Source organism: Mirounga leonina, unplaced genomic scaffold (assembly GCF_011800145.1).
Source record: "Mirounga leonina isolate KUSES-001 unplaced genomic scaffold, KU_Mleo_1.0 Mir_55, whole genome shotgun sequence".
In the NCBI taxonomy this organism is placed as follows: Eukaryota; Metazoa; Chordata; class Mammalia; order Carnivora; family Phocidae; genus Mirounga; species Mirounga leonina.
Window position 1 is genome coordinate 4,016,425 of NW_023270816.1, and position 14,595 is coordinate 4,031,019.

The window sequence follows — 14,595 nt, forward strand, 5'->3', positions numbered from 1 at the left end:
AGAATGGGAAAATGAAGCACCAAACAAAGCAAGAGTGCCTCTTGCTCATGTGTTTGCCAACAGCCCGTGTGTCGAACTTGATAGAATGCATTCACAAGGGCCCTGCCAAACATTAAAGAAAGCAGCTGCGAGTTCTCATCCTGTGAACCCTATCAGCCACCCAAGCAGTTTAGCTGATGGTGCTGAGTATCAGGTTATGCTGAGATAGGGTGTGGGCTGTCTCCTTCCGTGGGCATTTTGCCTTTTGGGCAGCTCACGGGGACACGCGTAGAGACACACAGTGCTTATGGGGCATTTTAGGAGAAGCAGAAGGGTGACAGTCACCACTGACACATTCATGCGTCCACTCAGAGTTCTAAGTGCTTTGAGCTTTTTCTCCTCATTTATTTTACTCATTTCGTCTTCGCTAGATATGTTCATTTGCAAATATGTGCTTAGCACCCGCTTTGCAAAATGCAGCCGAGTATTTCCAGGTAGTATCAGTAACACACTACTTCACTCTGCATTTCTCCCATTATGAACTCCATACGGTTAGAGGTTCTGTCTTAGTGTTGGAGGTCAGGGAGGCGCAGGGCCTGGCTCATAAAAGGAGCTCAAAATGTAGCTATTGAATTAATAACTTTGTGATGTGTTGGTCTTCAAATGGGATGTGATCCTTTAAAGCCGGTTGTACGTAATTGAAGCAAAGAGCTTTTAGAAAGTGAATGGACTAAGAATCTGAGTTCATCTGCTGGCTCTCGTGTTTATGAACCATTCCTCAACTAGGGAGCTGACCTCTGAGCCTCGATCCTAACCTGAACGATGGGAGCAAGGTGACTATCCCACAAGTTTCTTTAAGGATTGAAGGACGGAGTATATGTGAGGTTCCTGGCACAAAGTGGTACTCATGGGTCATCGTAATAAGCATTACAAGAGTGAAATAGTTGAGAGGGAGGGTTTTGGAATCAGATCGCAGCTCTGGTCTCAGCTCGACCGTTGTCTTGCTGTGAGGCACATGGAAGTCCTATGGCGCTCTGTCTAGCACACAGCGAGTGAGTGATAAATTGGTATTATTATGAACAATAAAAGGCAATTATCATGATGGCTGTTATTAGTATTAAATTACTTCTCTAAAAAGACACACAAAACACAAATATTCAAATCCATTTAGAAAGGAGAGAAATTTTAGAGGAACTCAGGATGAGAAAATCTCTGTAATTGAGCACCAAATTTAGCTTTGGGTTTCCTGGCAACTAGCACAACAAAAAGAAACAAACAGTTTATATAATTATTATTATCAGTTATAATTAGTCAACCGGTGCTGCGCTATTTAATATGGTCACCGGGAGCCACATGCTTGAGTCTGAAGACGGGCACATCTGAATTGAGATGTGCTGTAAAAGTAAAATGCACGGGGTTTTGAGGACTTAGTATGAAAACGTAATATATCTCATTAATAAAGTTTTATATTGACTACATATTGAGGTTATGGTATTTTGGTTATTTGGACTAAATAAAATGGTATTATTAAAATTAATTCCACCTGTTTCTTTTTATTTTTTTGATGTGGGTGATTAAAAATTTCATATATGGCTCACATTTGTGACTTGCATTCATTGCTATTGGAGGATACTCAACTTTTTTTGCTCTCGCTATTTTAAGTGGAACTTATATAATTTATATCTTTATACTAATATAAAATGTAGAATTATATAACATGTCATTATATTATTATAACATATAATAGCACTATATCAATATATAATATAATGAAATAGATAATAAATATCAAGTATATAGTATTAGCATAAATATGTGATTATGTATAATATAGTTAATAGTAATCTAAATATAAAATATGTTATATAGGAACATATTATTATATACTTTATATTATTTATATTTAATACAAATAAGATTTAATATGTAGAAGTTTTGATAATCAAATGGGTATATTATTTATATTTAATTTTATTTATATTATATTATTTATATAATTTAATTTATATTTATATTTAATGTATATAAGCTTTAATATATAGAAGCTTTTGATAATCAAATGGGTAATCCTCAATTAAAAATTTTTTATTTTTAATTAAATTTTTAAATAAAATTTAATTAAATTTTAATTAAAAAATTTTGTAAGTATCTTGATGGGGAGATATAATGATAATTGTAACAGCTATCATTTATTGAATGCTTGCTTATGGTCTGGGCAGAGATCTGATTTCTTTACATATCCCAATCATTTAAAAGTTCATTGAGTGGTATGATTGTTCTTAAATTAAACCAGAAACCCTTAGTAACTGGTATAAGATATTAAAATCTGTCTTCTCTTTTTTATTCCTCTTGGGTATCATTCACAGCATTCCAGACAGGTGGTGAGCACCAAATACTGCTCAATAAATAGGTGTGTGAATGAATGAATGCATGAACGAATGAATAAGGCCTCCCCTCTCCCTGTGTCAGTCAGCTCATCCGTGACACAGAGTTCTCTTAAATCTCAGTAACAGCAGAACGTACAAAAGTATGTGAAATATGGGTATAAATTGTCACCTGAAATTGTGTTGTGGTGTGAAGTCTGCAGGAAGAATTTGGTACAAGAATTGAAAATTGTCGGCTCCCCTAAGCCTGAGCGAGTCAAGGTAAATGGAGTTAAAATAGCTAAAGAATTGGCCATTTCCTGTGGGTAAAAATCATCTCTTAATTTTTTGGAAATGCTTGCGTATTTTAAAGAAATGTATTATAGCTTTTTTTGAATCTGAGTACATTAAAGAAACAAATATTCCAAAGAATAAATGGTTTTTTGTTTTTTTTTTTACAAGAGGTAGAAGTGTAAAAGAGCAAATGAATCTGATCCCTTATCCCCAATCTGATCTCTGTAGCCCACTGAGTCCAGGAGAAAGAAACTGGAATTTAGGAAGATAAATTTTAAAATTTAACTCCCAAGTCAAAAATATAAAGGCGTACCCATTGCAAGAAGCGCCAAGACAATGCTGCCTCTCTTGTAGGTTTCTCAACTTGCAGAGAAAGAGAAAACTGAGAAATCATTCGAAAAGAGAGTTACGGAGATGATGACAGGTTTGGGGAACAGGTCTAACGAGCAAAGAATGGGGTTATGTTTTCTGAGGAGTAAAGAGGAAGTTAGTAGTGCTTGAGGGTGTGAGGACATTACTGTACAGGCTCAAGTACATGGTAGGATTCCCTCTGCACGGATCCTGGGCAGAAGACACGGTCTGAAGCCTCGATTTCCGTTTAAAGCTAAAAGAACTTCTTCACAGTCTGAGCTGTAAACCAATGGTCTAGGCAGCAGGGGAAGGGAAAGAATCTTTCTGGAAGTCCTTCAGCAGGTGGATCTCTCTGCTCCCTGTGATAGTTCAGGGGTGTTCTGGGTTCCCAGATGGTGGAGCAGCAAGGCCAACATACCTGTCGTCCCTAGAGTGATCTGCACCAGATAGTTAGACAACAGCTTTCTGGAATTGGGACACTTCCTCTGTAGCTCATTCTCAAAATACTCATTGAGCAAAGGAGACATAGAGGGTCAGAGACTGGCTCTTGGTGGCACAGGTGGATTCAGGGTCATGAAGAAAACCCCTCACAGCAGATCCAAGGCTTTTCCTTAAGACCATGAGACCATTTGCAGAAATACATCTTGGGTGTCAAGCGCTCTAAACTGCAGTGTTTATATCCAGATTCAAAACTCCTTGCGCTCAACTAGCATAAAGTACCTGTAACGAGGCAGTGTTTCAGATGTCCACGAGGCCACTTTGGAGCATTTGATGGAGGCCTAAGAATGTTCTATGTTGACTCATGAGGTCTACAGCCGAGAGGACCCAGGGCCGTCCACACCCTAACGCCACTCAGAATGTGAATCCTTCTGATCATAGCAGCAAGACTGTGCACCTTAAAAGCCACTGTGCTTGATTTCATTTCAACAAACTGTAGTATCTTATTCCACTACAAAAATCTCAGGAAAACCGCTGTTGCTCAGAATTGAAAACTGCAAGGCATTGACGTATTTACCACTCAGACTGTGGTGGTTTTAAATAGCCGTGTATGTGGAGGCTGGGTAGAATTTAGAAATTCATTTCCAGCAGCCCTAAGGGGCTGTTGCTACCACCTCCGGAGCTGTGACTCACTTTGATTCCTGGATGGAGAAGTGGCTTGTAGGCACTTCAGAGTGAGATAAACATTGATTTTTTTAGAAAGACATGTTGAATTAAGGAAAGAACATTGTCAACATCAGAGCGTAGAACAAATAACAATTTGAGATAAGCATTAGAGATCTGGCTTTATTGCAATTATATTCACTGAGACGTTTTGAGGCAAATATTAAAGATTTCAAAGGTCCCTCATGTCTCTACCTGCATTGCTCCGCTGGATGGTCTGGAGGCCCTGGGGTTAGTCCCTGAGGTGCTTTTTGTTTGTTTGTTTGTTTGTCTGTCGGAAATTAGCTCTGAACACAAACAAGGCTGGGTATGCCTGGTTTTAGTGTGAAAAGAGATAACCTTTTGACTTTCGCCTTTGCAGACCCCAGCTCATAACTAATCACAGCTGTTGACCCTGATGACTTTTAGATCATTCTCTGTGAGATGCCCAGTAGCTAACGGTTGCCCAGGAGCGGGCCTCATGAAGCCTGCTCCCTACGCTTTATTACTTGAGGACTTATGGAGTCTCAGCTAGTTGCAAAAGAAATTAAATCTTGGTGCCCCAAAAGATTGCCATCCAGCTTGGGAACAAATGCACCACATACAAGACAATCAAGTCAAAAGTAAAGGCTGTGCACCAGGAAGTGACAGAATGAGCCTTGAATCCAGGAGCCCAGGCAAGGAGAGATGGGCCACCTGGAGAGGCCAAGGACTTTGTCATAGAGGAGGTGGGGCTTGGACTGGATCCAGAAGGATGGGCAGGGAGCAGAGCAGGGCTTACTGCCTGACATTGTTTCTTAAATATTACCCACACTTGTTTGATCTCCCAACCAGATTGCACACTCCCTGGAGAGAGTGACCTTTCCCTCCATAACCAGCACAGAGATATGCATGCAGTAGGTGAGTTATAATCTCGCCTGGAATGAGGTTGTCATGAAGGTGCTCAAAAATCCAGGGGAGAAGTTTAACTTGCAAGGACTGAAATGGTTAATGTCGCCAATGTGGCATCTCTTTAAAAATCTTTAATAGAATTTTCTGTTATTCTCCTGTAAACATTTTGGTGACGATCATCATGATAAAGCCAGAGATTTCTTTCTAATGCTTAACTTAAATTATTATTTGTTTTATGCTCTGATGTTGACAATGTTCTTTCTTAAACTCAACATGAGTATTTTTTTAAGAAAACAACTTTATCCCAATCTCAAGTGCCTAAGAGCCACTTCTAGGGAGCCTGGTTTGCAAGACATGTCCTAGATAAACTGGCTGAAGAGTTTTTAAAACAAAATTTTAATAATTAGGAGATGACACCATTGAATTTGGAAGCCTGATAGCTGTGGGCAGTGGACTCTGGACACCAGATAGAAGGAGTGGCCCAAGAGCGTGTTGAGATGTGTGCGTGGTGTCCATTCAAGCAGAGAGTAGGCGAGTGATGGGACTCTCTGTCCTACCTACCTCTCTGGACTCAGGGAACAGAGGGGAGATGGGGACCAAGGACCTGCGGAAGCTTGTATCCAGAGGACAAGGGTCTTCTTCACACTCATGCGTTATTCCTACGTTTTCACTCTAACTAGCTATTTTATCTCCTCTTGCTAAGCACATAGGTTTCAGTGTTTTCCAAAGAGGAAACCGGAGCAAACCCAGCACGCAGATAAAGTAACCAGAACACTCCCACACATCTGGCCTCGTGTGGCTGAGGTGTTTGGCCAGTTTGTAAACATGCCACGGCGATGACCTAATAATAACAGAAACGTCAGTCCCCGGCAGGCAGGAGGGGACATGAGGACGTTTGGCCCAAAATCCTCCGATGTGTCCCAGCCTCATGCTCTGGTTCTGTGTTCACCCGGTTCCCAAGCACCCAGCGGAGCGGGACCTGGGAAGGCTCTGACTAGGGATCTGGTATGAATGAATCACACCAAAGACTGCCAACTCAGAGGGAGATTTACAGTCTCCAGCCTGAAGTTCTCCGAGTTTCAGACATGGACGGGGGCGCAAACCCACTCCTGACGTGGCGCGGGCTGCAGGCCCAGGTGGACTTCGTCACTCTGTGCTCCTGCCAGGGAACGGCAGCCACTTCCAAAAGCGTTTTAATCTGTCCTCTTATTGTGATGCTTTGTATTGTCCCAAGATTCGAAAATTGAGACGCTATAAACTGAGGAGAATCACTTCAGGGCTGTCAAGGAGCTGCTGTGGTTTGCACACGAAATACAGACTGACATTTGAAATCCTATGCTTTCTATTCCCCAGCCAGGAGCCCACCTTTACCACCACGTCCTCGTCTGGACTGCGTCTGGGCCCCAACCCTGTGTGCACCTTTGCTCCCTGTCCTTCCTGTCCCTCAGTGCCCTCCACCCTTGCCACCCATGACATCCCATTGGTCTCAAGGTCCTACTCCAGGGCCACCTCCTGCCCCAAATTGTTGCTCAGTAGCTTCCTTCCAGAAAGGCCCACAGGTAGTGCTTTTTGACAGACGTGTTTGGTAGAATGGACGCTTTGGCCAGTCTCAATCTGCACTCGGTTGGTCAACACGAGGTCTTAAACTCGCTTTGCGGCACCAGGGCGGGGGGAGGGGGAGTTTGTTTAAAATGTAGATGCCTGGGTCCTACCCCTCGGGTTCTAATTCAGTGATTCCTGAATGGGGCCCTGTGATTTGCATTTCTATATGGAGCTTCCAGTGCTGGTGGTATAAGGATCCTGCTCAGAGAAATACAAACCTAAGATGTGCCAACCTGCCCCTACCTCCCCTCCCCGTTCCCTTCTTTTTTAGCCCTCTCTCACTGATGGACTAGATGAGATCCCTACGTGATGGCTAGTTTTATGTGTCAACTTTGCTGGGCTGCAGTATCCAGATATGTGGTTGACATTATTCTGGATGTTTCCATGAAGGTGTTTAGGATGAGATTAATATTAAAATTGGTGGACTTTGATTAAAGCGGCTTGCCTTCCATAGTGTGGGTGGGCCTTGTCTAATCAGTTGTCAGCATGCAAAGATCAAAAGCCTGACCTCCCCTGAGCATGAGAGAATTCTGCCAGAAGATGGCCTTTGAATTTTACTTGCAACATTTGCTATCTGCTGGGTCTCCAGCCTGCCAGCCCATAATGTGGATTTGGGACTTATCAGCCTCCTTAATCATGGGAGCCAATTTCTTTTTTTTTTTTTAAAGATTTTATTTATTTATTTGACAGAGAGAGACAAAGCGAGAGAAGGAACACAAGCAGGGGGAGTGGGAGAGGGAGAAGCAGGCTTCCCACTGAGCAGGGAGCCCGATGCGGGGCTTGATCCCAGGACCCTGGGATCATGACCAGAGCCAAAGCCAGACGCTTAACGACTGAGCCACCCAGCTGCCCCGGGAGCCAATTTCTTAAAATCTCTCTCTCTCTCTCTCTCTCTCTCTCCACACACACACACACACACACACACACACACACACACACACACACACATTTTTCATATTGATTCTGTTTCTCTGGAGAACCCTAATATACCCTGTGAGAATTTGAACTCAGCTCCTTCTCACTGCAAATTCTTTGCAGTCAAACCCCAGACCAGAGTCTCCCCAGTGTGCTGAGCACGGCCTGGACCCATCAGGACAACCCAGGACCCCTGGAAAATGCATGTTCCCCATCTGCATCCCCAGAGACTCTGTCCCAGCAGAGCCTGGTGGGCCCGAAAGTCTGCACTTACAGAATACTTGGCTAGTGTTCAGTATGTGACTCTAATTCATGTCAAAGTGTGCATTACAATAGTGTAGAGTGTGGTCAAAGGCACAGAGGCACACAAGAACCAATTGTCTGGCAGGGAGTTTGCAATCCAAGTGAGGACTTCTGTTGTGGAGTATTTTGGAGTGACAGGGACCGCACTGACCCTTGTACTGGGTTGAACAGCATCACCCCAAATTCTTGTCCTTGCCAGAACCTCAGAATGTGACCCTGTTAGTGGTAAGGTTGTTGCAGATGTAATGAGTTAAGGTGAGGTCAAACTGGAGTAGAGTGGGTCCTTTATCCAGTATGACTAGTGGTCCTTATAAGAAGAGAAGAGACCACAGGGACAGAGAGAAGACAGCCACGTGACGGCAGAGGCAGGGAAAGCCCAGCCTACGGCAGGCCAAGGAGTGCCAGGGATTGCTAGCTACCACCAGAATCCAAGAGAGAGGCAAGATTCTTCCTCTGAGCCCCCAGGAAGGAAGCAACTTGGCCGACCTCTTGAGTTTGGACACCTGGGCCTTCAGAACTGGGACAGAGTAAAGTTCTGTCGTCTTCAGCCACCCTGTCTGTGGTATTTTGTGATGGCAGCCCTGAGAAACTAATATACCCACCCACTATAAACAACTAGAAAATGGATCAAAAGATATCAAGCCGCTGTTTGCAGACCTCGGACAAGGGGCAGCACAGGTCTGTGATCCATGGGGGAAGGCAAACACATGCGGTGTGAACACCCAACAGGTCTGTTGAGGCTCGGCTGGAAAGGTCTGTGCTTGCAGTGCCTGGGTCCCTTCCAACAGCTGGTTATCCAGCCCCCCGTATTCCCAGGTCTAGGCTACACAGTGTTGTTCAGATTAGGCCCGAAGTACATCACTGAGGAGGAATACCCTCAGACCGTGTTTCCCAAGCCCATCCTGCAGTTGAAGGTTTGGTCTATAGCAGCGGTTTTGACCCTGGCTAGACATTAGAACCACTGAAGGAATTTCCTCCACCCATGGATGCTGGGGCCCTATCCCAGACCAATTAAACATCGATGTAGAAGAGGGGTGGGACCCAAGCATTAATGTGTTTTTCACAGCTCCCCAGGTAATTCTGCCGTGCAGCCAAAGGGGAGATACCTTACTTTCCAAACCTCTTTTAATGATCCTGCTAACACCTAATGTAAACAGATTTTTTTCCCCACATAGGTGACTTACACGTTACTTGTCTGCTGAGATATAAATGCATTCTGCCCTGAATTATCCCAAGCAGGTGGCATTTTGTCTCATGGCTATCGTCATGTGGAGTCATGTTGGTGTCCTCCCACTCACATGAGGCACTTGCCCTCAGCAGGCCACCACACGGATTCCTGATGCTCCCGCAGTGATTTCCTGGAGGGGCTGTGGGTCCTCCCAGTCACTGTGTGCCGCCTCCGTGTATCAGTATCCCAGGGCTGCCCAGCAAAATGCCACAGGCTTCAAGTAGCAGACTTTTATGCTGTCATAGTTCTGGAGGCCAGAAGTCCCAAATCAAGGCGTCTGCAGGGCCAGGGGCCGTCTGAAGCCCCTAGGGGAGGATCCTTTCCTGCTGCTTCCTAGCTTCTGGTGTTTGCCAGCGATCGTTGGCTTGTAGATCTATCACTCCAATCTCTGTCTCCGCTGTCACATTGCCTTGTGTCTGTGCCCTGTGTCTCTTCACGTTTCCTTCCCTCGGTGCCTGTTTTTACGTCTATTCTACTCCTCTTATAAGGATGCCACTTGCATTGAATTAAGGGCCAACTGTATTCTGGTATGACTTCATCTTCATTTACATCTTAAATGCATCCAAATAAGGTCACATTCACAGATATCAGGGGTTAGGGCTTCCACATATCTTTCTGAGGGACGCAATTCAACCCACAATACCACGATCATCACATACTTGATGATTGTGCCTGACCGAGGGCTTAGTTATCTTTCCTTGAAATTGACACCTCCATCTTTTTTTTGGTCATTTCTTTTATTTATTTATTTATTTATTTATTTGAGAGAGAGAGAATGAGAGACAGAGAGCACGAGAGGGGGGAGGGTCAGAGGGGGAAGCAGACCCCCCGCCGAGCAGGGAGCCCGATGCGGGACTCGATCCCGGGGCTCCAGGATCATGACCTGAGCCCGAAGGCAGTCGCTTAACCAACTGAGCCACCCAGGCACTCTGGTCATTTCTTTTAAGCATAGTTTTGTGGTTTATCCAACCAGTCTTCTATATCCTTGCAATTCAAAGTATGGCCCACCTTTGGGCAGTATTCACAGCACTTGGGAACTTGATAAAAATGCAGATTCTCTGGTCCCACTCTAAACCTACTGATTTGGGAATCTGCAATTTAACAAGCTCTCCTGTTGATTGGTGATGGTTATTGACTTCAAATTTTGAAAAGTGGTGGTCTAAATAATAAAAATCTTCCTTTTTGTTCACCTTCCTTTTATACTGGTAATGATCCTGGTTGCTGTGAACACAAAATGTCCTTTGTTTAAATAGGAGAATTAACCATTATACATTCTTTTCTTAAACATCCTTTGATTATACTTTGTAATGTACGTGAAGTAAAAATATTCTGAAGTTATGATTTCAAATTCTGTGATTAGTTTAATCAAAACAAAACAAAACAAAATAAAACAAAACAAAAAACAATGCTAATCAAACCTGAATTGTCAAGTAAACCATTGTAAGAAAAATCTTCCAGTGGAGTCATCTCTAGCCTATATTACCCAAGTCTGAGGTGGAGGGGAGAGGATGATTAATCTGGAAAAAAGTTTTTAGAGATTTTTTTTTGTTGTTGCCATTTTTGGGGAGAACCACAAAATAGCTGTTCTCAAATGCCGAACATTTATTTTGTGTTGTCTTGGATAGAACATTGAGTGGACGTGTTAAGGAGGCAGTTTTGGAATTATTACAAACATTGATTTCCAAAGAATAAGAGTTGTCAAAATACAGAATAGACTGTCTTATGAAACCAGGAATCACTTCTGTGATTAATGAAGAGAAAAATCTTGCTCTGAGAAGATGGTTAGATTAGGTGGCTTTGAAGAATGTTTTCTCTGTTCTTTTTTAGAGAGGGAGAGGGGAGAGGAGCAGAGGAAGAGGGAGAGAGAGAATCTTAAGCAGGCTCTATGCCCAAAATGGAGCCCAACATGGGGCTCGATCCCATGACTATGAGATCATGACCTGAGCTGAAATCAAGAGTTGGATGCTTAACCGACTGAGCCACCCAGACACCCCTGAAGAATGTTTTTAATTCAAAGATTTCATGTTGTTGCAAAACTATTCTAAAAATGTAAACTTCAGAAGGATTGGTCTTTGACTTTTTGGAACTTCTTTCTGACTTTGGTTAGAAGTCCACGGGCTCCAAATGTTTTCAATGGGCATCAGAGTCATATCTCAGTAAAAATTAGTGTTTTAAAGTCCATTTTAATATTTATCAATGACTACTGTTCTTTTACTTCAACCAGAATAAAGTAAGAGCCTTTTTGTTGTTGTTAAGTGTATATACACAGACAGCCAAAGGGGTCATTAAGATTCTTCATTGTCAGTATAAGAATCCAGGTTATTTCTGTCCTAATTTTTTTGTGTGACTTAAAGTTTCACATAATATGAATTAACATTGCTTTTACCCCTCATGCTGAATGTCTATTTATTATATAACTTTTCTTCCTTACTTGGGTCTACCTTGATTGTCTCTGACCTCTGTTACACTTTTAAAAAATCTGCCTTATGATGCTTCTTAGGGTCTTTGTGTACCTCAGTAATTTTTATCATAGGCTTATTTCCCCAAATAGATCCATTCATCTATCCATCTATCTGTCCATATATTCATTTATCTATCCAGTTCATTTTTCCAACATTTTACTGAACATGTACTATGTGCTGAAGAGACAGTGATAGCAAGGAATAATGCCTGCTCTCTCTAGAAGGTCATAGGCAAGGAAAGACACATGTAATCAACCAAATATATGGATGCAGTTAGGGAGGTAGACAGTGCTAAAGTAAGGGTTCATCCAAGGTGTTAGGGGGCCAATTGTCAGGTTAGGACAGACTGGTGTTGGAGCTCAGAAGCGTCTTCACAGAGTGGTTGGGAGAACCTGGAACTGCATTTGGAAGGAGTGACTTGGCATGAGAAAGTGAAGAGCAGAAGCCTTGGGGGGAGCTCCTTGCTGGCTCAGTCATCCTTTCTGTGTACCTGGTTCCATGTCATGTGTGAAGTACATGCTTACGGATTGGAGGAATCAGAAAATCATTCAGGAACTGTAGCTTGTGGTTTCATAGTTCTCTAAAGCTCACACCTGGATGTCTGAAAGAGGAAGGGAAGGGAGAGGATCAGGCAAGTTCTGTAGACATGTGAGTGGGGAAATGGGAGAAATTTTTGGCTAGCAAGAAGAATGGGCTTCCTCAGGGATTAATTGCTTAAAGCTCACATTGGCAGGACCCTGGAGAGGTGAACTGAGAAGTCAGAGGCGGGATGAAGTGTAGGCTCTCCTGACTTTTACGGCCCGCACTTCCAGAAGGAAAAGGACTGGCGTGCTCTTCATACTGTGGATCTCTGGAGCACCAGCCCCCTTCTCTGGCCTAACTTTTCACGTATTGGAGGACACTGCCTTTCCCCCTAGTGGTCTCATTCATACCCTTGTAACCACTGAAAAAGAGAGTGACTTTTTATCCTTTGTTTAATGATTCAGAGGCCTCGGGGGCTCATTTTAGACCCTTTGTTTATATAGAGGAGAATGTCTGAAATAAGGTATGATTTGGGTCCTGGTGGAGAAATAACAAAAACTGGCAAATCACCTGTCAGAAAAACTGGGGGAGATTTTACCTAACTTCTCACTACTTACCAGACAAGGGTGAAGCTTAAAGTTACAAGGACCATTTAAAAAGTACAGTAACTAATTATCTTTTGTATATATCCAATATTTTTTGTGTTTTACTGGTAGGTAGAAAGAGATGTCATTGTGTCATTACAGAAAAAAATATCTGTGTGTGTAATGCTCAGTTTAGGTTTTCCTCTAGAGGAGTGAAGTTTTCTCACACACTTTCTTGCTGTGTGCTGGGGTGGAAATGAGCCAACCGCCGCTGGTCATGAGCAGATTGGGATGTCTGAACTCTTGTCTTTCTGCCTCTGCAGAGCTGGGCAGAACTGCCAAGGAGCCACTGGAGAGGAGAGGGACTGGCTGGGGACGTCTATCTGAGCTTCGCACAGGAATCTGGGTGGAGAGCTCATGAATACCACAGGGAAGGGAGGAACTCATGCTAAGTAAAGTGTAGCCCCATGCTCCTAATAATTTAAAAAAGCTATAGCCTCAAAATCTCCTGGTTTTGTTTTTTATAACAAAGACATGACCCCATTTATAGCATGGCTTGGCATACAAATTAAGCTTGCAACAGCTTTTTGAATCAGCTTTCAACAAAACCCATGAAGTTGGCTCTCTGCTAATATACTAGCCTTGATAAGATGCTAAGGTATTAAGAGTGGTGATCTTTGAGATACTGAGGTACCACAGTGGTGCCCCTTTACATTTCATGTCTTTGTCATATCTTTGTTATAAAAAACAAAACCAAAAACTCTAAATGTATATATTTAATAATATATTAAAATATATTTCTATTTTATTAATTATAATATATAAGAGATATATAATATATAATTAATTATATATAATTAATTATATATTAAGTAAATATATATTTAATATATATTAAATATATAAATATAAATTATATATTAAATATTTATTTACTATGTTTTTATATTATATATAAAAATTATATATATAAATATATGTAATATATACATATTAGTTTGCGACTTCATAATAGCATGTGTCAAACTTGGGCCTGAAATTCATGGTTAGAAGTCACCATGGTGGATGCCAGAAGTACGATCCTATCGTGAAGGAGCACACACTCTAGTGGAGAAGGCAGAAAAGGAATCTGAGGGCTGGAGAGGTAGGGTGCTGTGGGGGCCTGGGTTGGGGCAAGCCGTCCCTGCGCTTATATTGACTATTTAGCACCAGTTATGTGAGGTTTCTGTACAAGATGTCTTACACCATTGCTTATGTGTAAATCTGTTTGGTTCCTGCTAAAATAGAGAGTACCCTTAAGTGGAAATTAAGGTAACAACAGGAAGTCAGTCCCTGATTTATATCCCTGGAGCACCTTTGTGCCTCGGGTTGTACGTGTGTGTATGGCAGCTCCATTAAAGTCTGTTGTCACACTTGGTTGGAATACCAATATCGAAGAATATATGGTATAAGGCTGTGCACAGGAGGGGGATTTATCTGATTATATACAATTTAAAACCTCTAATGTGCCTTCCAAGAAGGGTTCTGGCCCAGAAAATTATAAAGGAAAATTAAGAGGAGAACCAGAATTTCAGAAAGCTGGGAAATACTTTGTTGAGCTTTGTTCACACAATGGAAATGAATTAATGACTATATACATATATATATATATATATATATATATATATTTATATATCTCCCTCTTGAACAAATGTTTTTTAATTATCATTTGAATGGATGCCTATTCTTAGCCTGCCAGAGTGCAGGGCTCTTGCTCCTGCCCCAGAAGAGCCCCGGGCAGGTGGAAAGGGTGGTGTGGAACCGCTTGGACACAATCTTAGTCACGGGACCAACCATGGAGCCTTTGAAGAACCCAGGAATGTTCTTTATGGACTTTATTCTGACAGCAAGGAGACGTCAATAAAATGAATTAGGTAAGAGGGTGACATGTTTGGATTGAGATTTGGAAAGATTAGTGTGAC